The following is a 27,960-nucleotide window of genomic DNA, read 5'->3' on the forward strand; positions in this document are numbered from 1 at the left end:
AGGCACATTTTCATCTTCAATAAATGTAATTGTTTTTGTTATAGCGAGAGAGAGTTGGTGTTTATAGTTGATGGGAGTTTTTTTCTATTTTCAGAGTGTTAAGCTAGAATTCCAATATAGCTCTTCTAAACATTGGCTAACATTGATTTTAAAAAATGAAGCATAAGTAAGTTCAGGTAGAAGTTTTCTAGCAAATTAAACATCTTGAATCAAGTATTGTATATAATTTATATATGTAATGTTCTGAAGAACTCGTTTCATTTCTGTGTCTCAGTTTGTACATAAATAGTTTATACTTTTTAATATTTCAGCACAACCAGTGGAACTGATGTTGCTCTGAATGATTTTTTTTTTTTTACCCTATCCAAGCAACAACATAAACCTCAATTTAACATATGGAAAGGGTTTTAATATTTGTATATAATACAGGGTTATGGTGAAACCAATAAAAAAATATCACTACCTAATGCTACCCTTAAATGAGATCTCATGCAAAATTTCTGTTGGAGTGTTTTTTGCCTACTCAGTGAATAACTATTACAAGCTAGAGAGGAAAAAGTTGACAATGCACTAGGAAACTTGTAAGCCGAAAGAACTGATTCCCTAGTGAATGTCCAGGAATTTTATAGCGTTCAGTATTGTGTGGGTGTTGTCACAGGCTGGGACGTTTTATTTTTTTTAGTGAATTGTGCTTACTTTGCATCTCTCAGGTGCATTTATATCCTTTTGGGTACTTTGGCTTTCTGCCCTAGCTGTCAGGAAAGGCTGTGGCCAGGTATTTGACTTTCAATTTGTAACTAAAGGAATAGACATAAAAATATTTTGTCAGAACACGACTGTAGAAACTAATGCAAAAGGAAGGGTATCTGAATTCAGAAAAATCGATGGGTCACAGAGGTAAAATTTATATTTCTTGGCTGGCAAATCTGCAGGACATCTCAGGGACACAAAAAAGCAAAATTAAATTCTGCTTCAGGAGTAGGAAAAAAAAAGGGGGGGGCATAAATGATACATCAAAATCAGTTTGCACTTGTGGCACTCCCCTTGCTACTGTTTCTTTCTCCTCCAAAGACTGATCTCATGGTGTGATGAGCAGTGCCCACAAACTGGAAAGCATCCTACTGGTCAAGGTTGGCCACAGGAGCCACATTGTCTCGTCAATAGTGTTCCTGGTGAGAAACACCCCAGATTCACCAGATTTACCATTCATATGCTCATTTTTGAAAAATGCCTCTTCTGGTAAGATCTCAACCTTTTTATTCAGAGAATTAATTAGCTAGACCTCCTCAGTTCCTCTAAGTGCTTCCTTTGTTACTCTTACAGGCTTTTAGTTTCCCCAGCTTCAGGAAAGCAAAACAAAAAAACCCAAATTGAGCTCTACCTGACTCTCTGTAAAATACAAAATGATATTTCTCTCACGCTGCCAGTGAAACACTTTCAATTTTTTTAACGCATTTAAGTTTTCCATGAACAAATGGAGGGACGCATTGATTTCCATACTGCTAAAAAAACATTTAGTTATAAGCCCTTCAGAGAAGGGACTACGTTTCTATTCTTTTTCTAACTCTGAGTACAACTCTGTAAATAGTAATAGTGCCACAAATGTCCTTGCTCTTGTAATAGGTGTTAGGAGAATATTCACCTTTCTAATGGTTTAATATCTATATTGGAGTTTCATGTTGCATTTTGGAGACTACTTCTCTGTTTCCTGCCTAAAGATGAAAGTTAAACTCAAGTATTCTGGCTCAGCCCCTTGTTAATGTTCTTTAAAAGGAAAATCAAATACCTTTATCTAAGTTAATTTTCCAAATACGTTATCTACATTTTGATATTTTTCCTCCTTTCCACGTAGTCTGCAATTCAGCCAGTAGATTCAAAAGGTCTCAGTATTAGATTCAAGACCCATAGGCTGTACAGTCTCCCCCTCTTTTTCCTCAGTAAAGCTGCCCATCAGCAGCAGAGAAAATCTGTTCATAAGCAAAGGCACTTTTTTGTCACATACCTCAGAAGCCAGCACTTGACAGATGGAAGTTAAAAAAGAAACGTGTTGGCTGCCTGAGGCACAGCTTAATTTGTCGCTCCACTCGGTTTGTTTCAGTTTTAATGGTTCGCTTAGCTGAACTTGTGACTAAAAATTAGCACAAGGGGAAAAAGAATTTAAAGGAGTCAACTGAAAGTTTGCCACACAGCCAGCACGTGAAAACACCAGAGAGAGGAGTGAGCAAATGGTGCTTCTTGCTGAGCGCTGCTGGTGGATCACAAACCATCCCAGATGAGTTGATCCCCTTTAGCATGTCCCAGGGCATCTGTTGTGGTCAGGCAGGTCTCTCTGTAGGTGGCCACAGCAGCTGGCAGGGAAGATGTAGGAAGAGCAGGACTGTCCCTGCCTAAGCTGCAGAACAGCTGGGCAGAGAAAGGGATGTTAAGCTTTATACAGGAGCTTGGGAAAAGCTACCTGTGACTCCTACTTGGCAACTGGAAAAATAATGAGTTTTGATCCTTCCAAGTGAGTCCGTAATAGAGAATATAAAGTGAAGCTTGCCAATAAATAAAAAAAATTAAAGGCTATATTTTTCAGTCACCCTTGATTTGCCTTCTGGTTTTGCATGCTGGATTTTGCAGTCAGAAATAGGCACAACTCTATGGAGCAGAGTCATTTTATAGTTGCAAAGTGGCGTTTCTATTGCTGAATGGCAGCAATGGAGATCAGTACCGAACTGCCAAAGCAGCACCAGCCAAGCTCAGGCATCAAACTTGTTCCCTACCTTTAAAAAAAGAGTATCGGGTGAATTTTTTATTTATAAAGGTGAGGGGAAAGTAGCAAGAGGTCTATTTTCTTGTTGAGAACTTCCAATTATCTGGGAATGTCAAAATTAGAAAAAAAAACCCACTTGATGGGGCAATCTTGGTCTGGTTGGGGACATCCTAAGTGTTCATAGGGACTATTTCCATCACTATTTTATATTATTAATGGATAGAGAAGGAACAAGAAAATATGAAGGCAATTTAGTTATTTACTTTTCTTCAAATCTCCTGATAATTTTCCTATTAGTCTTTGTAGTATCTCTTCTCTGATAACAAACAGAAAAGCATTTTCTTGGTTAAAGTAATCTCTATGGGAGAGATGAAAAGAAAATATTTGTGGATACTATTTGATGAAAATGGAGAATTCACTTCGTATTCATGAGTCGTCATCCCTCTTACTTGTCTCCTGTAAATATTTATACAAGAATCCTTTTCCTTCTGAGGGTTTGCTGGAACTAGAAGCAGGTTTCTTGGACAGCATTCCCCTGGCAAGAGCCCATCGTCAACCCTGAGGGCTCCTGGGGAGCCGTGGGGACGGCTCGTTACAGGTTACCCCTCTCACACAGCAACTAACGAGTGCCTAAAGCAGCAGCAGCCGTGGCAAATCCACAGGCTGAACTATGATAGCCAGGAATGCCTAGAAAATAATTTTTAGTGAACAAGTTAATTAGAAACCTCACCCTCAAGTGTGTTATAAATATCTGAAATTGGGGGGGGGGAGGAATTTGATAGCAACAAAACAATTTTTTGGCCAATTCTGCTATTCACAATCCAAACTGGCTGTATCTTGTACACTTTTCTCTTAATATATTTTCTCTTAATATATTTTACCCTTTGGAGACTGTTATACAGATATTATGCATCTATTTATAGTTTGACTGAAAACTGATTACAATAAAAGCCAGATTTGTGTAACTACAGTCAATGAACATTTTGTTGCTGTAAGCAATGGTCACTGCTTCGGGAGATGAACAGGCCCCTCAGCTGGCACAGGTAGTAGTTTTACGTGCTTATGCTTGATGGCGAGGAGCTTCCACTATGCTTCAAAAATACAGCAGAATTTTCCCCGTTCATTCCTGTGACTGTTCAAATAATTTTCTTGGCATGTTTTGTACTTCTTCCTAAAGTCAAAATAGTTGAGCTACTTCCCCTAGCCCTAAGTGCATCCTCCCAAGCATACCAATTCCCTTCTATTGCAGTGGTCCTCCCTATTTACAAAACTATTACAATATATATTATACTCTATATAACACAAGGACTATCTACAATAATGAGTTCTCAATCACAGCTCCTGAATATGTGACACTGATGCTCAGAGCTGTGACGTTCTTCCTCTCGCAAAGCTTCAGCCTGTAGTCTGAGGTCTGACACTTACAAATTTTGTCCCTAATGAAGGCAGCCCAGATAACAACAGTATAGAAAAGGGAGCATCTCCACAGGACTGCTTAGCCCACCCAAACTCTGCTTCATTCTGGAAAGCCCCAGCTCAGCTCCACTATAGTTATGGTGCAGCCAGCACAACACCTTGGCAGTTCCCAGGGGCAGGACCCGATACGCTGTCATTGATTATCAGCAAATTCACAGCTTGTGGGTTTGTGGTTTCTTGGGTTTTCTTTTTATCATCTCTCCCGCAAATTGCTTTCTTTCCCCAGTCATCACTGCCTGGTCCTTTTGCAGCATGCATCCCTGGCACGTTTCATTCCAAACTCCAGCAGCAGAAAGTTATGTTTCATTTCTTTTTTCCTGCCTTTCTTATTTGTAATTCTGTCTGCTAAATTAGGCATTCAAAATGTGCCTTATTTTGGGTCTTCAGAGAGCAGCACGCACATTTTTCCATTTGTATTTGCTCAGTGATAATTTCAGGATATGTCTCTTCTGTATTAGTCGAGCTTGTAATGCAGTGGTAACATGAACCCAGTGTTCAGGGAGCTGAATCAGCCTGTTAAAATGATCCCTAGTGCATCATCCTGACTTTGCATGAGAGAGCTGTGACTTTGTACTCCAGTGTGACACAGTGGAACAAAACCTCTGCTCAGTGTATCTGGATCTGTGCTTTACAAAAAGGGGGATCTCCAGTTGCATTTCTTCCTTGGCAACGTGGAGATAAGCTTCTTTATGGAAGTGCATCATCCCACAGCAACTGATCCATAAAACACATCATCCCTGTTGCCTGCATAGAGAAAAAAAACATAGCTGTGAACTGCAGTCACTGTGTGAGCAGGCTTTGTTGTGTCAGCATGTCCTCTCTAGTGCACCACCCCTGAAAATCTACCAGCAGACAGCTCAGCAGGCACTCAAACACCTTTCACAGCTGCCCTTTCAGCTCACGTTCAGCCCAGATTCATAAAAACAACTAGTTGGACCAGGAATTCTTTTCACAGTGATTTTGCAAGTCTCTATCAATCTGTATGTTAGGGAGAGGAGACCTTAAGCAGGCTTATCCAACTTGTGATTTAAGTAAAATACTAAAATTTGGGTGTGGGAGTAATGTTTGTGATGTGTTCTGGGGCTGGATAACCCTGACAGAGCTAGAAGGCAAAAAAACCACTCATTGTAGTTGAAGAAAACTTTTAGTGGCTTTGAGATATCTCTCATCAAAACACTTATTTGATTACATGGTGTTGCTAATGGCATAACTAAAAACTTAATCACTTAAGCAAGGCTTTAGTAGGATTAAACTCAGTGTCAACATTAGATACGTGATGTGGCTGCAGTGAGAGTGTTACAGGTAGGAAAAACTGTTAGTTGTTTATTCATTCAATGATTCAGACATTTGGATGTAAACAGAATTTAATAGGCCTTTCCATGGGGATTATGTTTCTAAACATCCTTTTTCCTTATTCTCTATATGAATATTAGAAAACAAGCATACAGTAAAATAAGCAGGTTCCCTCAGATGTCTCACGGATTGATTTTTTTTTTTTTTTTTTGAGTTTTATTTCCATACATTGATCCTTCTGTGGTCCTTTGCTGCTGCCTTCCATTTCAGCAAAACATATATGCCCTGTGGCCTTTCCCCTCTGCACTGGTGATCAGGGAGAAATGATCTCAAGATCTGTTCATCTGCATTAGCAGCTGAACTGCTGCCGCTGCCCAGAACTAGCAGGCAAACAGGTGGAGGAGCCCTTTCCTGTGCTTCAAGCAGTGGGAGTTGGACTGAAGCAGTGTCTTTCTTTTAAACTCTAAATTCCTCCAGTGATGCTTTTTGAGCCAGCACATCTGTATAAATGTTATGAAGCAAATTAAGCAAGTGATTTAAGCGGAGAAAGCAGTTTAGGTCTAGGAGAATGAAATGATGTGGTCTCTGGTTAGGAGGGCAACTCATCCAGTGAGGACACGGTGATGTTTTTGTGTTACTTCAAATGATGTTCTGGTACTCTGATGAGAAACAGAAGCAATAGCGTGGCACAAATAAAAGGGCTCCTCAAGGAAGATGTGTCAGTAAGGAGCCTTCCCCTGCAGTTGCAGAGGCTACCGCAGAGAGGAGAGAATTCACAATGTGGGCTCCTAGAATTGGAGGAGACAACATTTCACAAAGGATTTGAGGCAGACCAGTCCAAAGCTGCCTCAGGTTAGCATTCCCCACTGCCAGATGAGTGCAAGTGGAGTTCAGAGCATGGGGAAGGGAGAAAGACCTGTGGAGATTATGATACCTAGCTGAGCTGTATTTGTCAAGTTCATGCAGTTGTTTGAATTTTCCTTTATTTTCCCTCTCTGTTAAAATTTATCACACTTCTCGGGCTCAATCCTTGTAGGTGTTTGAGGATGAAAGTCCCCAAATTTTAGAAATTCTGCTATCTTATGACAGACTTGCACTAATAGCAACAATTCAATGGTTAGACTCGATGATCCAGTGAGTCCCTTCCAACCTAGTGACTCTGTGATTCTATTCCATGCTGCTGACATCAACATCTGGTATTAGGGTAACAGGGATGTGGATCAGCATTCATCACCTGGTGATGTTCTCTTAGCAGTCAAATTCAACTGCAGATCCCACTGTTTATGATCATCCGAGATCATGTATGAGTATTCATTTGTGTTTGTTATTGCTACATTTTATCAGTTAAAAGTTCCTTTTCCAGCTGTCCTTGATACTTCAAACTGCACTTAGAGACCAGTGTCTGACACAAACTCAGATCACTGCCTCCAAGAGGGGACAAGTAGTTGGCAAAGAATGCAATAAAACAATTTGCTCTGGTGATTTTATTGGAGTATGTAAGTAAAAGGGTTTTAATTCACCTCAGTGAATGCATTTTTATGATCTGCATCCCTGAAATCATACTGGTGATTAAATGAAATAATTAAAAAATATGTTCTCCTCTCTTCATTGTATTTATGATTAACAAAGTAAATGAAAATCCAGCCTTTTATCTGACATCAAATGGTATTGCATTTTGGAGTTAAATTGGGCATTCATCTTTTTCTGGTGAGTTTTTTTAAGCTTAAATATACCTTTCTTTTTCTCCCTTTCCTTCCTCCTTGTGCTTCTGAATACCGGTAAATTAAAGATGATTAGAAACTGGAAGTGCTTTCAGAAAAGGTCTTGAAACTCATACACATGCACACAAAAGAGGAAGAAAGAGAGAAAGATACGTAAGTCCTGGTCTTTCATATTAGCATCACAATCAAGCAATTATTTGGAATAAATAATGCATATTCCTGCAATCATTTTTTTCCAGTCTGAATTAAATAAAGTATTTTATGCTAGTCTCCATTTCCTGAATTTTGCAGTAGTATTGTTTTACTTCTCTCTAGGCTGAGAAACAACTAATTTGGCAAATAACAAGTTCCCTAGTCTGTAAACCCTCATGAGTAGCTTTTATACAAGAAGTCACTTAAAGGTTAGCATTTTCTGACAGAAAACACCTTTAAGGAGGTGGTAGGAAACAATAGCATGTCACAGAAAATTTAACAGTTGTGAATTTTAATGAGAGAATTAAAGAAAAGATGATAGTTATCGTGTGCTCCTGTGTTCTTTTGTAGTATGTAAAGGAGTTACCTGTGTAACAGAAAAGAATCAAATTCAATGTCTCTAAATGGCAGATTGCCCTTGGCCAAAATTTGTCACTGATGCAGGCAGGAGGATGATTTCCCCACGACTGCAGAGATGCACATAGTGCAGAGTTAGGTACCGGACAGAACTGTGGAAGGGAAGATGGGTAAGCAGAAAAGGGCTATGTGACCTACTTGATCCTTGTGCCTTCTATTTCATGAATCTGGTTTTTGTAACCTTGGTTGTTCTGGGCTGATTTTGTACTTTTCATTCTTTAACAGACAGTTGACATAAACCTGACAAAATTGGGCTCTTGGTACTTTGTATGTGACAAGAGTTTGACAGCACCATTTTGCTTGTAGTCTACCAACACCTACCTCAGAGATCAGCCAAAAGCATATTGCTGTAATCCATCTTGTGCTAAAATTAATGAATTAAATCTCTGAAGATATCTGGTCAAGACGAGGGCAAATTCAAACAATTCTTCTGCAACTTCTGCATCTATTAGAATATATTTTGCACTTCCTACTCCATGAAAAGTTTTACATTTCAATTCCTTCTTCCTCTTCTGGGACTGGTACCAAGTAGGTGTGTCATAATGACAAAATAATTTTCTTGAAAATATATACTTATATGTTTAAAATTATTACTATACATCTAATTTTTATAAAAGCTGAAGTGTTAAATAAGTAAGAAGAATGGAAGACAACAGACAACTGATTGTTTTTTTTGATTGTTCTTTTGGCGCAGTGTATAAAAAACAAAAAGTGAAAAAAACCACTGAAGCCATGACTTCAAGTGAACTTCAAGTCGTTTTTCTTTTCCTTAATAAAGGTATTCACGAACTTCTTTAAATAAGGAATCTAGGCTGCAGGTTTGTCATGCAGACTTTCCAGCATGCAATTAAAGCTCAACATTTACAGTCTGTTAGATGAACCAGATGTATTCCTGGCAAGGGAAAGCTTGAAAAGCAACAGATTTTGAAGTAGTACACTGCCAGTCCTTAATCTTCAGACAGAAAAAGCTCTGCTTAGTAAGCCCTCCAGTAAGTAAATTATTTAGTTCATCATGTGTTACTTAGTTGTTCTGTTATTTAGACTTTTAACTGTTGAGGACTTCCTAAAAGCGTAAGAAAGACCAATCTATCTTCAGCAGAAGAGAAAGGAAAAGTTCCCAGGGAACTAGATTAAGTCTGTAAGAGCGACATGAACTGTTTTCATCTCCTACCCTATTTCAAACCAAATGTCTGGGTTGGTTTTTTTCTCTCTTAATGGCAGTAGATCTGCCAATGTTGAGACACTCAGCAAAGTAATGTAGTGGGATTCTACTAATGTGATTTTGCCAAAAGCAATCAGGATATGTTGTAAAGAAGATGATGCAAATGTTTTCTTTATAACAGCTGCAAAATTAGGAGAAAAAAATTATCCTTTATTCCATAAGTAATAGATGCTCATTTCTATTTTGAAGGAAATCATAAAAGAACATGAGTATTAACAAAATGGGAGGGTTGTGGTGGACAGTACAAGGATGCTGTGAGTCAGGGAAATCCTTGCTGTAACAAAAGCATTTTCTGAGATCCGAGGCCAATAGCTTACAACTGTTCATCAGAGCATAAGCCTTCCTGTTCTTAAATGTTAAATGGATCCAGCCTTTAGCCTGATGCAGGCATGGGTGTGACACGCTGACTTCACTTGCTTAACATCCACTTCGGTGGTACCTTCAACTTTAGCAATCCTGGCCAGGTATAATCTCTGTGAACTGTCACCTCCTACCTTTGCCTGGGAAATGGATAGAACCCATCAGCTTCACACAGAGGGTCTGAACATCTCTTGACCAAGACCAGTCTTGGATTTTTTCAACAGGGATTATATATTGCCAAGGAAAAGATCAACAACCAAAAAAATCCAGAGAATATCCTGAATAAAGCTGCCGTATTTTCTGGGTTTGCTTTATAGACAGCCAAAGCTTATTTCAGTTTTCATTATTTTACTGTACTTTATATTGTAATGTTATCAATTTACCTTGCCACATTATACCCATTCCTCATTCTGCCTTTGCCCAACATAATTGGCATGCCCGTGCCTTACTTTGGTTGCTGTTTTTTCCTACAAGCACTGTGGCTGAGTCACAGAAATGCAATCACACTCTTCCTGATACTGCATAAGATAAAATGGAGCAACAAACAGTCCAGGATTATTTTTCATTTCCATTTATATTTCTTTAGCTTTTTTGTGATTAAACTCTACTTTTGATATTTCAGGACATGAGTGCATCTCCTCCACCCCAGACTAAAGATCTGGGGATAAAACCTCTTTCTCTACCGTGCAGTTTACTTGAAGGAATAGAAAGGGTCCCCCAGGAACAAGCTGCAGCAGTGTCAGAACCAGCTGATCTGCAGTAACCTGAACCTTTCCAGCCACTCCATACCTGGTTAAAAATGAGTCTTTGGCTAGGTCACTTTGATGAAGGAGGGCAGTGGGAACTCTCTCTACTACTATGCCTGGAAAATTATTTAATACAGACATTTCTTATTTCATAGGTGAAGGAGTCCATTTGGCTTTAAACCTCCAGTTATTTTGCAACTATCATCGCAGAAAAAATAGGCTTGTTTTCAAGAACAGTCTCAATTTGAGAGTGTATTTTGCTGTATAATGAATTCTCTGATTTGTGGCAGCCTCAGAGGCCGTAAAAACTCTTCCAGCTTGCAAACCTGAAGTGCTATAAAAGTTTTAAGACATTAGATATTATTTAGTGAATTATTGAAAATAGTATTGTTTGAAAGGCTTGCAAGCTTAGTAGAAAGGGAGAGAAACAAAGTTTGAATTTGAAAACAAAAAGAAAGAAAGAAACTGCCAGGGGGTTGTCACCAAGCCAGTGAAGAGTTGTCCAGGAGCACACTCCACGCTGCTCCAACAGCTTTTTAACATGCACAGCGACTTCTACACAGCCCTTCTTTGTAGTGAATATCAGGAATGGTCACACATGCAAAAGTCACACTAAATAAACAATGGATTCATACTTAATAATTTTTGTCCTTGGGGATGTAAAGTCCGTGTTGATGCTATTCAAATAAGTACAGATTAACAAAATACCTGCTTGCCACAGGATTTTGTTGAGACATTTTTTCAAGGACAGGTTTATCAGAAACCCACGCCTGTATCTATGACTTTTACCTCTGACAGGCTTGAGTTATAAATCTATTCAACTAATTAATCTACCTGGTTTTAGTTTAGTGTTTCCTATTGATCATTTGTAGCAGCTCTCGGCTTGGCAAGCAGGGGTTTTGAAGTGCCCTTTGGAAGCACTTATCTTCTGCTGTCTGTGTGAGAAGTCTAGAAGTCATGCTTAGTTTTGGAGCGATCTCAGGTATAAAGTCCTGTAGCACCTCTGTGATAGGTATTCAATTACTTTACTTGCTCTGGCTGTTTGTCTCTTTAACGCCACCCGTGCTGTAGCACATTAGTTCTTGGGTAGCCGTTTCAAATAATCAAATTCCTCAGCAATCTGAAATGCTATCCCCTGTACTAGTTTTACCCTAGGGATTTTAAGTTGTGTTTTGTTCTGCAAGCCAATGAAGATATGACAATTAATTACTGACCTGAAGCAGAGACTGCTGTGACAAGAAGCAGCCAACGCCATTAGTGTATTAGCATTACAAGTGTAAAGCTTATAATTAAAAAAGAAGTAGAAGAACTAATATTTAATCTTATTCTTATTTCACTTAAGATGTTTGAATTCAAAATGTGACTGAAAATGATTTTCGCTGAAAAATCTCAGATGGAAAAATTACAATAACCAAAGGGAAGTGTTTAGATTTAAAATTAATTGAGTGTAGCAGAGTAAAGTAGCCATTCACTTGCTGCATAATACAAACGTAACTTTAAATGAGACAAAATAGTTCTTTTGATTAATAAAGGCAAAGAACTTTCTTGTCTTAAGGCAAATAATTCATTTAACCTGACAGTTATTTCAGAAGGTTTGGATGACCGAAAATGGAAGTTTCTGGGGGATGCTCTGCACGGATAGATTTTGTACTTGGCAGCTACTCTAGCATTTTATTCCTGAAAACAAAAAAGATTTTGTACTCCAGGCATACAATTAGATACAAAGCACTGCATTCATCATCTCTTTCCCAACTTACTATCATTATTTGTCAAAATCTTTTCTGAAGTCTTTTTGAGGCCTTTCAAAACTGGATTACTCTCCTTTTCTAAAAGTGAGTGACTTGGCTGAGCTGAAATTATTAGGGTTGTGTTTTTCTGGATCACACTTGAGATTAGCACTGCTTGTCCTGGTTTTACTGAAACACTGGAGAATTCACAACTATTTCAGCAGGGTGGGTTTTCATATTTGTCATCTCTTTTGAGATACTTTCTTTTCTTCCTTTCTCCTACTGCCAGCTGTAAGATAATTCTATCTTGTTAGTTAATATGACGGGTTATTTAGAAGATGCGTTACAAAAATGCTACTATTTGCTAAGATCAAGTGGTATGACAAAGTACTTTTTAATTAATTTTCATTCCATAGCTATGTACAACCCATATTTATCCTGTGATGCTGATTTGCACCATGTTTTTAATGTGTTGTTCTGTTGGGCTTTTTTAAAAGGAGTTACTGATATCCTTACAATAGCTGACAGAATAACACATCGGCAAGGGAAAATTTTTAACTAGACAATTATTTCCTTTTATTTTAACTCAAGTGAATACTTATCAGAAAAGTTAGACTGAGTGAACTGCAAGACTGTTTTTTTTTTTTTTTTTTTCCTCTTTAACTGACCAATTAATTGTGGCCTTGGGATTTCACTGAGAACAGTTCAGTACAACAGCAACAGAGAGAGAAAGGAATGTCCCAATGATTTTTCCTTAGCAAATTCCAGCAGAATCATTGCACAAAACAAACTGCCAGCAAACAACAGTAAATCTGAGAACGGGGAAAATGCAGCCATATTACATCATTTCAGAGGGGATGGAAACATTCTCCATAAATACTTTTGGATATAATGCATTGATTCTTAACTGAAATTTACTGTTCATCACAATCGTATTTATTCACTGCTCGACACGAATTATAAAATTTGTAGTTAATGATAATCAAAGGATAGAAGAAGTCCATTTCAGCCAGAAAATTTCAAGGATTCCATCATCCATAAAATCAATGGAGAAAAAGTAATAATCTTTAAGGTATTTTCAGTAATGAAGGTTTTACAGTGGAGTGAACTCCCAGCGTGAATTAGACTAATTCAGAGTCTGATTGCTTATAGAAAATGCTGCAAGGCTTTCACTGTAGATTAATGTTATATTCAAAATCTATTTGCAATAATCTCTGGGGTGGAAGGAGATCCCATATTGTGCAAACACAACTTAAACGCTGGCAGAAAGGAGGCTGCATAGCAACACCAGCATCAAAGAGGGTGAAGTCCTGCCTCCTCTCTTTGCGGAATTTTTGGCATTGACCTAACTAGACATTAAATTGACTTAAGTGTAACTGTCATGGGAGGATTTTAGATATGAGACTGGAAGGACTATTCGTATGAGGTGGAGTGGCCCGAGTTAGCCTGAGCCCATTTGCTCAAAGAGTCTAGTGCCAAACATGTAAAGAGAGCAGAAGTACATGCTGCAAATTTATCCCATGTTTCCAATTACAATGGAGCAAATTCCTTTCCAGGGGTTCTTAATCCAGAGCATAAGCATTTGCTCTTGCCTTTTCAGTGGTAAGTACAATTAATTATTTCTAAAATTCAGTGCAGCTATTGACAGCAGTGAGCACATACTTCATACCTTTAAGTAGATCTGTGCTGCTCCAAATATAAGATGTAGTTAATGTGTAGAAAATCATCCAACACCAAATACTGATAAAATCTCATCTTGTATCTCCCGTATGTTACCATGCTCTTCTGAATATTCTACTATTCTAGATTGAGAAAAGCTATTTCACATAGAATTATGAAATTAGTAGTGCCCCTGGCTTCTGGGAGTCCTTAAACAACACTCAATTCCAGGTCATGAGTTCTAATTAATTGATGATGAACAGCAAGCCAAAAAAAATCATGAAGTAATCCTTGAGCTCCAGCTTATGCCAAGTCTGCCTGTGAAGCACTGATGGCGGCTGCTGTATCAAGTTCTTACGGTAGTGCTTCTTTTATGCATCATGTTCTTAAACATCTAGTGATGAGTGACAATGCTGTCCCACAGAAAATCCCTGGGTCTTAAAAAGTCAATGAAATGTCTTGCAGAGACCTTTCCATTATAGCTTCCATCACAGCATGAGCAGAGGGGTCATCACCTACTTCTTCCCAGGAAAAACTACAAAAACCCTTCCCTAATCTGACTGCTCACAGATTATCTGTCCACAAGTCATTTGCCCCAGTTTTCTCTCCAGTTCACCAGCAAGATGCCTGGTGGGAATGGCTGAGAGCTGGTTCTGCCATGATGCAGCCCACTAGGACAAGTCAGGCTGGAGTCAGGGTGATCTCTTTGGAATATATTCAAAGCTGCCTAAGAAGTGTGAACTCTGGTCTGTCATAAATTGTGAGGTATCTGATAAATACACCTAGAGCATCCCTCCTCCACTGCACGCAATAGTACAATCTGTAAGGATAAAACACTAAATAATTGAACAGTATCGATCTTAAAATTGAGTTACCAGAATGAGTCTTTCCTGTATGCTTTCAAAATAAAGTCTCTACATTCCTGTCTATAATCGTCATATGAGCCCACTGACAGGCTCAATAGTCTCAGCTTGGCAGACTTTAAAAGTCAATACAGAGAACAAGTGTGTGTGTTTTCAAATATCAAATAAATTTTAATTGTTCTTATTTAAAGCTACAAGTCCTCAATCAAATGCCCTTCTATCTTAGAGCAAAGCTTCCCACGGTAACACAGGCATGCGCTACCTAAATCAAGTCTAAAGTCTTGCATTAACCATGAAAACTGTAGTACAACTGATTTGAAATGCCATTTCCCCCATGTTCAGTTATGTTGCCAACTTTATGAAGACAGGGTTTTTTTTTTTCCTTCCTTTATCTTCAGGAGATGAGCAATATGGCTTTCAATATAGGCAGTATTGCTCTTGGTCTGTGGACTGCTAGGGACAGGTCAAATAATATGAGTTATAAATTTGGAGCTTTCAAAATATCATCTTGCAATGACAGATATAAGTTAGATATTTATCAACTACGTAATAGAGTAACAAAAGTTACTGCTTGGAAAATGGAAACTTACCTGTGTTTTCAAATATTTGGATGCCAGAATTGGATGTGAAATTCCCTGTGCTCTCGCAACACCGCGTCTTTAATTGTGGTTTTCCCTTGTGCCTTATCCAAGCAAATACTTGCATGTGTGGCAATCACCTGGTGTTATTTGCACATGATTTATTTCTATATAGAAATGTTCAAGTACAGTATGTGCACAGGGCCTTGTATTTTTCCTGCAACAAATTTCTTGCCTTTCTGAGAACTCTGGAGCACAGCATGGAGGGGATTGCAAAGAGGGTCAAGGCAGCTACAGGTAAATGTGTAGACTGCACCTCTCTTATTAATAAGTCAAGGTTATTCAAACCACAAAGCTGAAGAAAATCACATACTTGAAGTTATTGTTGTCCCTTTCTAGGTGGCTCTGTACACATATAGCGCCAGTAAAGCTCATGACTGCTTAAGGCTCAAGTGGTAAAAAAACTTGGAATCGGTCCAAACATTTCTTACGTTTAGCTTTGTTTGGGAGGGGTGTCAAAAGGTTTTGTCAAATGGTGGTTTCAGCACAGTTAAGATCTTCTGTCAGGAGTTGAAAATGGAAGGGTGGGTGTTGTTGTTTTGGGGTTTTTTAAGTTATAGTGTAGAAAAGTGCAGACACCTCAATAATTACTAGACTTTGGACTGTTTTTTATGTATTGAGGGCAACAACTTTGGCAGGTGAGAAGCAACATCGAGATGTATGTCAGATGAGATATATCAACTTATTGTAGGTGTTGCGCTGTAGCCCCAAACCTTAACTTTGTGTTTAATTATTCTTACCTGTAGTTCTACAGATTTAATATAGGAAAGAAAACCCTTGTATACCAATGTGAGAGTAGTAACCTGTATTGCAGTTTCTTCAAGGTTACGGACAAAGGGAAATTATTGTGCAGTAAAGCTGTCACAGGGGTGCAGCTTTTCTAACTGTTACGGAGAATCTGCTGCTAAACTTGAAATGACAGGCTCATTGCCAGCTTGGGAGAAGTCTACACAAGTTTATTGGGAAGTAAACCTTGTAAGAAGCATCTCCAGATTCATTTTGATACAGAAATGTTTTACAGATTAAAATCTGTTAAATGTGAAAATAGAATCTGCCACATCAATCATCAGCAATTGAGAAAAGCCCAAACCTAGGGAAATAACTTCTAATGAAATCAGTCTCTTACAGACTTTTGAGAGTAGCACTCTGGGGCAATTTTACCTTTTATGCTGTCATAATTCCCTATTTGACTTTTACTGCCAATTGCTTTAGCTATTGATTAGAAAAGGAAGAATGTGAATGCATTTTTGAGTTATACTTACAGAATGGTGTTAAATATGACTTGGAAATATCAGCAGTCGGGATTGATCCATCTAAGGAACCATTGCACCATATAAAAAACCCTCACTATCAGGAAATGTCAGAGAAATGTGATGCCAAACATGAAATTCTGATTATTGGTAAAACCACGGGGTTGGTACTGCAAGGAGGGCAGGTCCCCACACATAGATTCAGTGAAGTACTCAAGTCTAAGCCATTTGTACTAAGCAAATGAGTTCTTCAGTACTTTGGTGCTCCTGTGAGTACTTAAAAGTACACAGTACTCCTGTTCAATTAAGTGACTTGAAATAACAATTAATTATTAAATAAACTTGAATTATAGTAATGGACCCCATAAGCTGAATTAACGCAGCATCTCTTATTATAACAATCCTTCATGAAACTTGATTCCTTGGAGGTAGGGACTGGAGGCAAAGGAGTTAAAATTTAGATGTTTGAAATGAACAAGATGGTCATAAGAGTGCAGGAAGGGAAAGAAAAACTCACTAAGAACTGGGATTTTGGATGATTTGGTAGCAGCAGGTTTTCTCCAAGTTATCTTGTGTAATTAGTTCTCTCTGGAGATATTACTGAAGATGGCCCTAGAAAAACTATAAAGGTGCATACTGTGAATCACAGACGTGACAATTCAAATAATATCTAATCAAGAAAGAGGTACAACGGACACATCTTTTTTAAGACTGAAAGGCAATATCCACAAGTGAAGGAGTAATTTTATATGTTCATGTTTATCTGCATCAGAAACTGAAGGATATAATTTATCCCATGGTGGGTTTTTTTGCTATGAATAGCTTATAGGTAGGGGTCAGCTGAAAATGAAGATGATCAGCTAATAACAGTACGAATTCTCTAAACTAAATAAAACACATGTTGGTCCTTGTGAGAGAACAAGATAATACTGATCCAACTGGCAGATGGATCACTGAACAAGTCAGTGCCTGGTTACAGGGCAAAAAAGCAAGAGACTTGGTGAACTCTGCTCTTCTCTGGTGCACTCAATGTGGTTATTCCTCAAATATTAAAAGTGTAAGCTAGGCAGTATGTGGTTTAGGCTGCATGCAGTTTTTGAAATCCCTTTGTTCTGGGGATGCTTAGCCCACTAATGAGACGAGAGACATGAGTGGGGGGCAGAAGCAGCTGAATGTTTGGGGAGCAGCTTCCCCTGCAGACAGTGGCTCAGTCCCCAGTCACTGCCTGTTGTGATTTCAGCAGCACCAAATCAACCAGCCCTAGCAGCAGTCACGCAGGATGCGTTGAAAAGTCCTTTCTCATTCTTCTAGAAATTTAATTTAAACATTTGGTGTTGTCATGTGTTTGTCTCAGAAGTGAAATTGTTCTCCTTGTGCTTGTTCTGTTCAGCTTTACCTTTGTAACACTGCATTCCACCACAAAAAAAACCCCACGCTGTTTGTTAACCATAAGGAGATTTCTTTTGACGAGTTTTCAGTTTATAACAATTTTACTACCTTTCTTACTGTTATTCAATGTCAGTATTGCAATCTATTTCTCATCCAATAAGCTGTTTCAAAGATGAAGAGAGAAGAAATTCAATAACCACAAATAATTCAAAATTATGTATTATAAGGATTAGGACAGTCGGAGAAAAAGGAATAAAAGCTGTGAAGTTTCAGGTCTGTTTCCAAGCAAAATTTCTCATGGGAGAAGGAAAAAAATTACACTGCAGCTACAAATGAAAATGGCAAAATAAAATATACAAGAAGGTGAGATCGGGTATTAACTTTGAAATTTGATTTTGTGCTTTCCCAGCCAAAGAATTGGAGCTTTGTGGAAGGAGATCACAAACCAAAACACAGGGGGAGGGGAGCGAGGAGAAAAGTAGAAGAGGAGGTAATTGATACAAAGGATTCAATACACAGGTTTTTAATGAGACATCTCCATTTACGATATGAGACTTAGAAACATGGTACCATTTAAGTATTGTGTATGTTGTACTGTCTCAGGCAGCTTGTTCTTGATTAATTCCTCATATCCCACACACCATTTCTGATGTGTTTGGCTGAAACTTTGCATAAAACAATCAAAGAGGGGTAACTGTAGCAGCAGTGCTCTGGATTTTTCTATGAAGATCCTAGGGTGAAATGCTTTATTTACCTTTTTGATGACACATGTGAATATTTATTTTATTTATCTCAGTAGATGACAAGGCAGACAAGGCTGTGCTAATGAACACTTTAACGAACCGCTAGAAAATAGAATAAATAAGAAACCATCATGTCCTTTTTCTTTCTCCCTTGTGCCACATTCTGTGTGAATCCAAGCCCTGAATCTTCAAAGACTTTTGCAATAGAGGGTCCTATGGAGAAGTGGAAAAAAATTGATCAGGAAAACTCACATTGCTAATGTTCAACATACACTCAAATGCTTTGCTGATATGGGGCATGAGCAAAACTGTTGGGTGAAGACTTTTTCGAAGAAAGTTGTGAATATCAGTAGAAGAAGCATCCTCCCAACCCTACAGTTTCTGCCTCAATTGTCACCTGTAAAATCTAGAACAGGCCTCTCTGCTGAGGTTTTCAATGAGGTTGTCGAATGTACCGAGATATTTTAGGTTGTAGGCACTCATTGCTTTTTGAACTGAGCTCCTTTCATGAAGAACACCAAAGAGGCCCCAGATGACAGCAATGTTCTATTATACTTTGTCTCTATTTTAACAGGTACTTGGAAATCTAAACTCAATCACTTGAAACAGAATTTTCTATTCACTGTAAAAACCTGAGACAGTGAAATTGCTGTATAATCTGTGCAGGAGAAATAAAACTATTTTAACCCTTAAAGAAAAAGCTTTTGTACTTTTCCCTTCTTCTCTCTGACTTGGTTTGTATCTTGGTAATATCTGTTAATATTAGTGGACAAAGGCAGTTTTTCAGACAGTGCCACCAAGCTGCATGTAAGATGAGTGCATTTTACCCTCTAACTGTTTCTGTTCAGGGTGTGTTGTATGCAGAAAAGATATCTGTTGGAGGTTTCTATTTAACAATCTATCATTAAAGAGAAAAAGGAAAAATAAAACAAATGGAAAGCCCTACTAGTAACGCAGCTTCCAATCACTTAACGCCAACAGAAAGCTTGTAGTATACATCCAGTTGATGTTAATGTAATTTTGAAATTTAATTTATTCTTGAATGAGGCTGAAAGGAGAGCTGTCCCACAGGGTGGATGAGCAAGCAAAGGATGAGAGGCACATGAGATTTCTGCCGTGTATTTATCCTCTCAAACATGCTTGATACAAATATATGGTTTCCTGGACAACTTCTTCAAAGGCCATCTGGTTCAGAGGCACTGGGCCCACTCTTAACTTTGCCAGACTCCCTCCTTAGAGGATAAATAGCAGTAATTGTGATTTATCTGTGAAGCCTGCATAGCAGTGCAATTGCCCTGGCTCTCCATAGGAAGTCTGCCCGTGTGAGATCCGGGAGCCGTGCGGTGCCATATGTACCTATCAATTTGATCCTACTCTTGGCACTTAAGTGCCACCAGAAACTGTACTTGCTGGAAGAATGTGGAAAGTGTTTGAAACTCATGAAGGCCGTCTGGGCAAGGTCAAAATGTACATAGCAGGAAGCTGCTGCCTGCACATAGTCGGGGAAGGGAGAGCCTCATGTAGAAAAGATTCTCACAAGCAAACGGGCTGTGAGATACAGGCAGGGCACAGGCTGAGTATCCATCCTCAGAGGTTGGTTATAAATGACCTGGGGATGCTCTCTGACTGGTTGTTAGAGTATACACCATTTTCTGTCCTAAAGCAACTGTCACATTTTATGCTCCCCTGTGAAAAAACTTCTGCAGACAGACAAGGACAAGCTCAGCTGGGCCTGGGAGCCACAGGGAGCTGCCCTGGACTTATCCCAAGCCAGTTGGAGGCTGTGATGCTGAGCTGGCACTGGAGAGCAAGCCCTGGTCCTCAGCCCCATGGCATTGTCACTGCTCAATTTTCCCTTTGGATTAGGTGTACATTTAACGTTTCAACCCAAATCAAGGCTCCCAGGCAATGGCTTTCACACCATCAGGTTAATTTACCTCAGTCTGAAAGATCGAGTTCAACAGATAGAGAGGGTCATTTACTCCTGTAGTTGAATCGGAAACTGTAAGAGTCTTCTACTGTTACGGGTAACCCAATCCACAGATCGCGTTGCTTTGTATTAAATCACCAGGTAATGCATGCAGCTCAAAACTGAGCTGGTCAAAGCTGTTAGGTTTTTCAGTTTTTCCCTTACACTATCAAATCTTTGTCTAAATCCAGAAGAAAAAAATCTTGCCCATATTTTGTCTTGCTTTTCATTTACATTTATTAGTATTTTTCAGTTCTGTAAGCAAGACCTTTGGTCTTCCTACAGCTTTGTTACTATAACCTGTATGTATCAGAGCACATAAACACTGAGAGACACAGACGAAGGTCATACGTACAGTAACAGATATCTCTTAACATTTGCAGGCACATTTCTTTAAAAAAATTTTCCTCTGTAAAACAGTGTTCAGCAGAGAGTCCAGTGGCAGGCAGCGTGTCTGAGTATTTCCAGAAACTCTTGGACTGCCACTTCCCCAGCATGTTGCAGATCTATCCTCAAAGCTGCTCATGTATTTACCTCAGAATTTTGGAATACTGTTGAGTTTTTCTTGGTTTCATTTTTCTGCAAGCTATGGCATGATGTCGGGTCAGGCAGAGTCGACCAAAACCATGGAAGTTACACGCATGTGATTTTGTCAAATTTAATGAGACAGAAATGCTGTGCAGTTGGGTTTTGTTCTGTGGTTAGTGTCAGGACAGCTGCAGACTCAGTGGTTCTTCAGGGCAGATCCAGTGTCAAAGACATTCCTTGTCAGTAACTAGTTATGGAAAGGAATTAGCTTCTTTGTGTAATGATCTAATCCCACATCTCTGCCAAGCAAATTCTGTTTGAGTAGAGGGTCTCATCATCCTATTTTCGCTGGGACATTTTGGAATGGAATTTCACCGTATACTCGCAAATAAAATGCTGTTAAGAAAACATCTGAATGGTTCCCAGTCAACAATTTTTCTTTTATTTGGGTGAAGTTATGGATAAAAACTTGAAGGGAAGGATTGGCTTCAATTTATTGTTCCTCTTAAGGCAGTTAAATATTCCATTAACTGTAAGCTAAGGCGTAATACAGGAGGTGAGTGATGGAAGATTAATGACTCAGTTTAAAGGTACACATTAAGTCATTTTATTTCAGTGGAGCAGAGTGAGAAGTTTGCAACTGAACTTAGTCCACGTAAGGGGAAAAAAACATGAAGCTTATGAGGGAAAATGATTTTCACTGTTAAACAAACCAGATTATAGTCTGAGCCACACTGCATTTTTCAAAAAAGCCATTAGGTTTATTGTCTCACTTAATATTTTTCTGAACTGGTACCCAGCCAACTCACCAAGGTCATCAACTACCCCTGCAACCAGGTCTAAGCTTCTGTCCAAGGATTTTCTGGTTTAAGTGCTTTGCTTCACCTTACTGGTGCAAGGGATTCTGGAAGCCATAAATATTTGCCTGTAGTTCTTGTTGATCATTTAATGAAGTGAATTGTTATTGCTATTTGTCACTGACCTATTACAACTGCAGTTAAATGAGGTCCCTTCAGGTGACCAAAAGAGGAAGGCGCAAATGTTCCCGTGCAGGGTACAGGTGAGAGGGTTTAGGCTACTCTGAGTGTGACCCAAGCCTGTAGGCAAGTCTGGAGCTCAGCTCATAGTGTAGGCTTCTTCTCAAGGCAGGAGGGAAAGCAGACTGTCCATGAAACTAGGAAAGAGGAGTGCTTTTGGGGGCATTTTCATTCTGTTTGGTAAAGTTGGGTGGTATTTCAATGGTAGTTTGTTATTCAGAACTCAGAGAACACAGCAACGGTAGGGAATTATAGAGGCACTGGAAGCAAACTTTTATTACTATGTAGTGCTGAGCTTGTTTTACCAAAAAAAAAATTGTTGATTTTAAATAACAATCTTTAGGCTGTGAAACATTATTTTCTGTTAAGTAAGATGTCATAACTTTTGTGAAATATGAAATATAAGTCACGCGCTGTTGCCAGTAGGTTCTACTCCACAAGCTTTATTTTAGTAGCAGCGTAGAGCATAATATTTACTTTAAGCCTTAAATTGAGCACAGAATCTGCAATAAAAATACTTTTAAATGCTCCAACAATAAACAAAGCAACAGAAAGGAAAAAGGAAAACAAGTCTGGAGTAGTGTATGGGGTTTTTGTCATTGAGGCAAATACATTGCCAGAAATACTCAGAAAAATAAAGTACTTCACGTTATTCCTGGATCGTTCCTTATTAACATTAGAATAAACAATGAAGAACCTTGAACAGCTACAGCATCTGATGATGCAGCTTTTCTGGAAGCACAAAGATCCACACGAAAAGCAAAGATATCTTTTTCAATGGCATTTTAACAAGAAATAATGATTTCTGGAGGCATTTCAGAGATTTGTCTATCCCAGCTCCTGCATGAATGTTCCCTGCTGTGAGGTGGTCAGCCTGCCCTGGTTTATTCCATGGGCAGGTCATGGCTGTGAATAACACAAATTAGTCTGATGCACCTTACAGGGAATAATGTAGCAGAGCATATCCATCATATGGAATGAGGGTACACTTGGATTGTACTGGTGGTTATGGAGGTAGAGGACTTGCATATGGGACATGTAGGTCCCTTCCAGGGAATTCTTTAATATATCAACATTGAATAAATCATAAAAACATCACATTTAACGTGAAGTTGGTTTGGGCTCTGCAGGCTTTTACTTTGAGAACTAGCAGGGAAGTCTTCTTAGGGATGATTTCAAAATGTCTCTTTGATCTGTAGACCTCAAAGCTAAAGATAGTCATTATCAATATCCAGATCGGTAAGTGGGGACGTATTGTCATCAAAGGCCAAAGGGTCAGAGCTATTTCCACCCTTTCATATTCACATAAATATCAAATGTCATTTTTAAAAGTGTCAAAGCCAGAGAAGTCCAACGACAACTTGAAATTAATCAGACTTAGACTGTTGCTCTTCTCTAGGGTTACACCAAGATATTATTGCTCCCAATTAAAAAAGTAAGGAAATGCTGCATCTGATTGATTTTGTAGTATCCTAGTTCTTTAATAGTGTGTAGTAGACATGTAGTAGACTACACCTTTCTTTGATTGCATTCCTCAGTAGATGTAGTCGAAGGAAAACTTTGTTTCTGGATCAGGATCAAGTCTCTGGAAGAAACTGAGTAATCAGCAGGGACTGATCATCTTCACCCTGCCTGTGCTAAAATGTCCTGTTGAACATCTGCCATCCAAAGATTCACCTTATGTAAATTAATTATTTTGTCATACCACATGATCAATAAACTGGTAGGAAAAAACCAATTACCTAGGAAAACTGAGTTATTCTCACAAAAAATTCCTACCCCAGTAAGGTTCCTCTGGCTCTTACAGATATTGGGTGAGTTTGGGGTTTTTTGACTACTAGAACAGTTCAGTTCCTGAAGACTTCTAGCTCCAGATCTCACTCAGCAATGTAGCTGGCAACTTTCCATATATTTTTATTGTTCAATTATAGCATTTGGATTGCTTTGGGCTTTCATTTTTAAAATATTGTAGATCTCTGGACCACTGATCTTGGATCTATTGCTGGATATTCTTTCATTTTTTTCTGCACCAATTCAGTCATTTGTACAACCATCCTTTTTGCTTCATTCCAGGAAGAATACTTTTAGTACTAAACTTTTAGCTAAATACTAATGATGACATTTTTTTCCGGTAAACTTAACAGGATAGTACAGGAATGAAAAATTTTGCTTGTAGAGATTCCCCACTAGAATGACCACGCTCGTGAATATGCAAATGAGATTTTCAACAGATTTATGTACAGATATACAGAAGCTGAAGATGCTGTTGGTCCCTCAGTGATAATAATGTCTCAAAGAACATTTTCTCCCCTAAATTTATTTATTTGCTATTAACAATAAATCAATGGAAGCTTTCATATTTTATCGGTCATTTGAGTTTAAAGCTCCCAAGAGGAGCACAGGACAGAGAGAGATTTTAAGTGTTTATATCAATAAAATTATGTGCTTTTTAACCCTTTAAAATATGGTATATATCTTCTGGTATATGTGCATTTTTGTATATATAACCTGTAAATTTTTACTTACTGATTAATCTTTACTGATGCATCTATTTTAACAAGCGGTGAAGAACAGGCATTTCATTCCCACAAACTGGAAGCAGAATTTTGAAGCAGGATTCTGGGCAGGATTAATCCTCATTGGAATTAATACAGAACCGTGGGGATTGAAATTTCTCTGTGGCTGCAATTAGCCACATATTAACTTCAATGCTGTGTGGCTGGCTTTGATTGAATAATGGTGTTTGACTGGGAGTAGTAAATGATGTCTGTTAGACATCGAATCGGGAACAGGCAGAGAATATTTAACAGTTGGGGGCTGGGAAAATGCTAAACATTTTGAATTTGCAGTTTCCACTGAGCAAAACCAGGCACAGACCTGGAATGAGACTCGACCAAGACCCAGATTTTCTTTCAGTCCATTTTGAGCTCTGAGGACCAAGGGAGAGTTTGCCTTTGGGCTTTATCTGTCAGAGAATTGTAAAAGATAAATAGATCCACTGTTACACAGATTGTCTGCAAAATTTTACAGACCAAGGATTTTGGGGAAGATCCACTTTGTAATCTGGACCTTGATGTTTCAAATATTGTATGCAGAGGTGCCTCTGAGGAAAGGTTCATTTTTTACCCAGCACTTATTTTGTATGGGTGTGTGCATGATTGTGCACATAGAGTTTTAACCATATTTTTAATAGTTTTAATTGAATAAAACTTTAGGTGAGCTAAGTATCCAAGGTTCTGGGGCAGGTTTAACACGCATTGTAAATGCTAATTTAAAAAGTTATTTCATTTCTCTAGTTTTCAGCTACAAAGCCTAAAATTTTGGATATATTTAGCACTTCATTACATTCTATTTTATTACTTGGCACTGAGTAAATGCAACCTTGTTAATTTCTAATATTGTTCTGATAAGACAGCAGATATGGTTATACTGACTGGCCCTCTGAGAGACATCTCAATAACGTGACCATGTCCAGTGTTCGCAATCACATAGAATCTGAACAAATAATGGGGAAGGTAATTTATGATCTCACCCTGTAGGCTCTATGATTATTTCCATCTGAGTAACATCACAGAGCAAAAAACTAATCACATTGCTAAAATCTTGTGCTGCCTGAGTCTTTTAACATAAAATCATTTGGGATTCACAAAACTATTGCTGAAGTGAGTATTCACCAAAAAAATGGGGTTTTGCTTGGATGACGACTGACTTTTCTAATCGAATCAGAGATTCCTGTGGATTTCAAAACAAGCATGGTAAATGGCACACTATGTCTGGAAGAGCTTCAATAAAAAGTGAAAAAAAATCCATAAGTAGAAATATTTGCTAATGAAAAATGTGAGGTATAACAAGTCTTCAAGTTTAATCAACCTTTTAATTAAATGATTCATTTGGTTTCCTTTTATTACTTTACCTTCACACTCTCACCTCCTGTTTTTTCTTCACGCTCTTAGTCATATAACCAGCAAACTTTGCATTTTAATAATCCTACTTTCAGACCTCCTTTCTAATGTGCTGATGTAATTTATCTGTAATAGAGAGAAACGTTTGACCCATTCAGACTTGCATATTATATTCAAATTCTTCTCATCCTGTAGCTATTACAAAGTATATGAGATGCTGGTTATTCCTGAATTCAACAGATTGATTGGCTAGGGATTGATTAGTCATCAGTCTACATGTGGGAATAGTTAAATACTCCAGCTGGTAGATAAAAATGTGCATATTATAGAGTTTAAGGAGCATAAGGGAATTGTTTCATTGACCCTGTGAATACATTGTTGTTTGTTTTTCCTAGAGGTTTGAAGAGGATGTTTTCTAGTGTGGGTTTGGGTATTTTTTCTTATTCTAGTGTTGTTTGGTTTTATTTAAGCAGTCTGCTAGATGGGCTTCTGATCAGAATAAGAGACTAGAGTGTCATTAAACCAAGGCCATGCTGTCCGAGTCTGTCGCTTGTTTGCTCTGTGATTTCAGAAAACACACTACATCTCACATTGTCTCCACCCCATTTCAGTTAATCCATCTCTATAAAGGAGAACTGATGAACGCACCATAGAAAATTCCTTCTGTATGCAAATATGGGAAGAAAAGTGGCTTCTTGTCCTGTTTAGCTATTCTGTGGAGTGGGATCTGGGACCCACGTCTCCCCCTTCTCAAGAAAATATCCTGTGCTGTAACATTGATCTATCTAGGGTGTCTTATTTGTTTAGCTGAGTGAACACCCTCCGTCTGTTTTGTGAAGTGAGGTCTTGCTTTGTTGGTCCTTCGAAGAGGTGGCTCTGGGCATGCCATTCATCAGGCAGGTAGGAGCAGTTCTGGTAAAAGCCAGGGCTCTAAGAACCATGAACGAGTCTACAATTAGACCATCTAAATTTTAGATCAATTCCTGCCAATGCTGTTAGGTCTACTGTGCTTTTATTATTCCAGCCCATAGTCATAAAATATTACAAGTATTTTAGCAGAGAAAAGCCTGTAAGGCACACACAAACCTGGACAGAAAATGCCCACTGTTCGTAAGCCAATAGATATCCTGCTGACTAGTTCACAAAATTAATTGCAAGTAACTGGCATATTTCCAAACAAGCACTATTCATCCCTTTATTATCACAAATCTTTGCTGTCACTTCTTAATCAAATCTTTATTCATAATTCTACTGCTTCTATTTTGTTTTCGTTCCTAGAATGATTGATGTAAACACACTTTATGCTCAGCAGTAATTTTACATTAAGATTAAACTGTAGCAAGCAGTTTGTAAGATATTGAGTCTTGACATAAAAGGAGATCAGAAGACAAAAATCTGTAGCAAGATTGGGAACACAGAAGTAAATCTCCTTCATCCAAATTGTCCTTTTTCCTGCCTGATTTCTTGGAACCAAATTTAAACCAAATTTTCTTGCCTTTAAAGGTCTAGCATTACTAATTCTTTTCTGCCTTCTGCATATAAAGGAAAATTTGTCCCACACCTTAGAGCAGAAAAAGAAAACTAAAGGAGTCTTCTAAATATGCAAGGAAAAGCAAGCAGCAAGCAAGACAATAGCAGGAAAATTAACTGCCAGCATTTTAGCACAGTTCAGTTGTTTCCTTGTATCTTTTTATTAATTGTCAAGTAGGCAAATTCCTGTTGCTACTTGTTGTGTTATCAAGCTAATGACAAGGGATTCTCCTTCATGTGTCATGCAAATAAAGAACACAAGACCGTGTGTCTCAAGACCTGGCCGTGATGCGTGCATAGTGTTTAATGTCATCTTTCTCAATTCTTGTGTGATTAGCCTCTTAATTTTGTAACTTCTCGTTAAATTAAACCGTTCATTTTTCTAGTTAATTGTTTACTTTTATTTTACAGCTTTTGACTTCACCTTTTGTCTCCAGAGCCCATCAGAGTTTCTCTTTAGCTCCCTTTTTGCTCATATTTGCACATTCACAAGAATCTAAGGTTTTCATGCTTATCAGCTAAAAACCCTTCCCTGACTTCTAC

The sequence above is a fragment of the Phaenicophaeus curvirostris genome, chromosome 18 (assembly GCF_032191515.1).
Source record: "Phaenicophaeus curvirostris isolate KB17595 chromosome 18, BPBGC_Pcur_1.0, whole genome shotgun sequence".
NCBI lineage: Eukaryota > Metazoa > Chordata > Aves > Cuculiformes > Cuculidae > Phaenicophaeus > Phaenicophaeus curvirostris.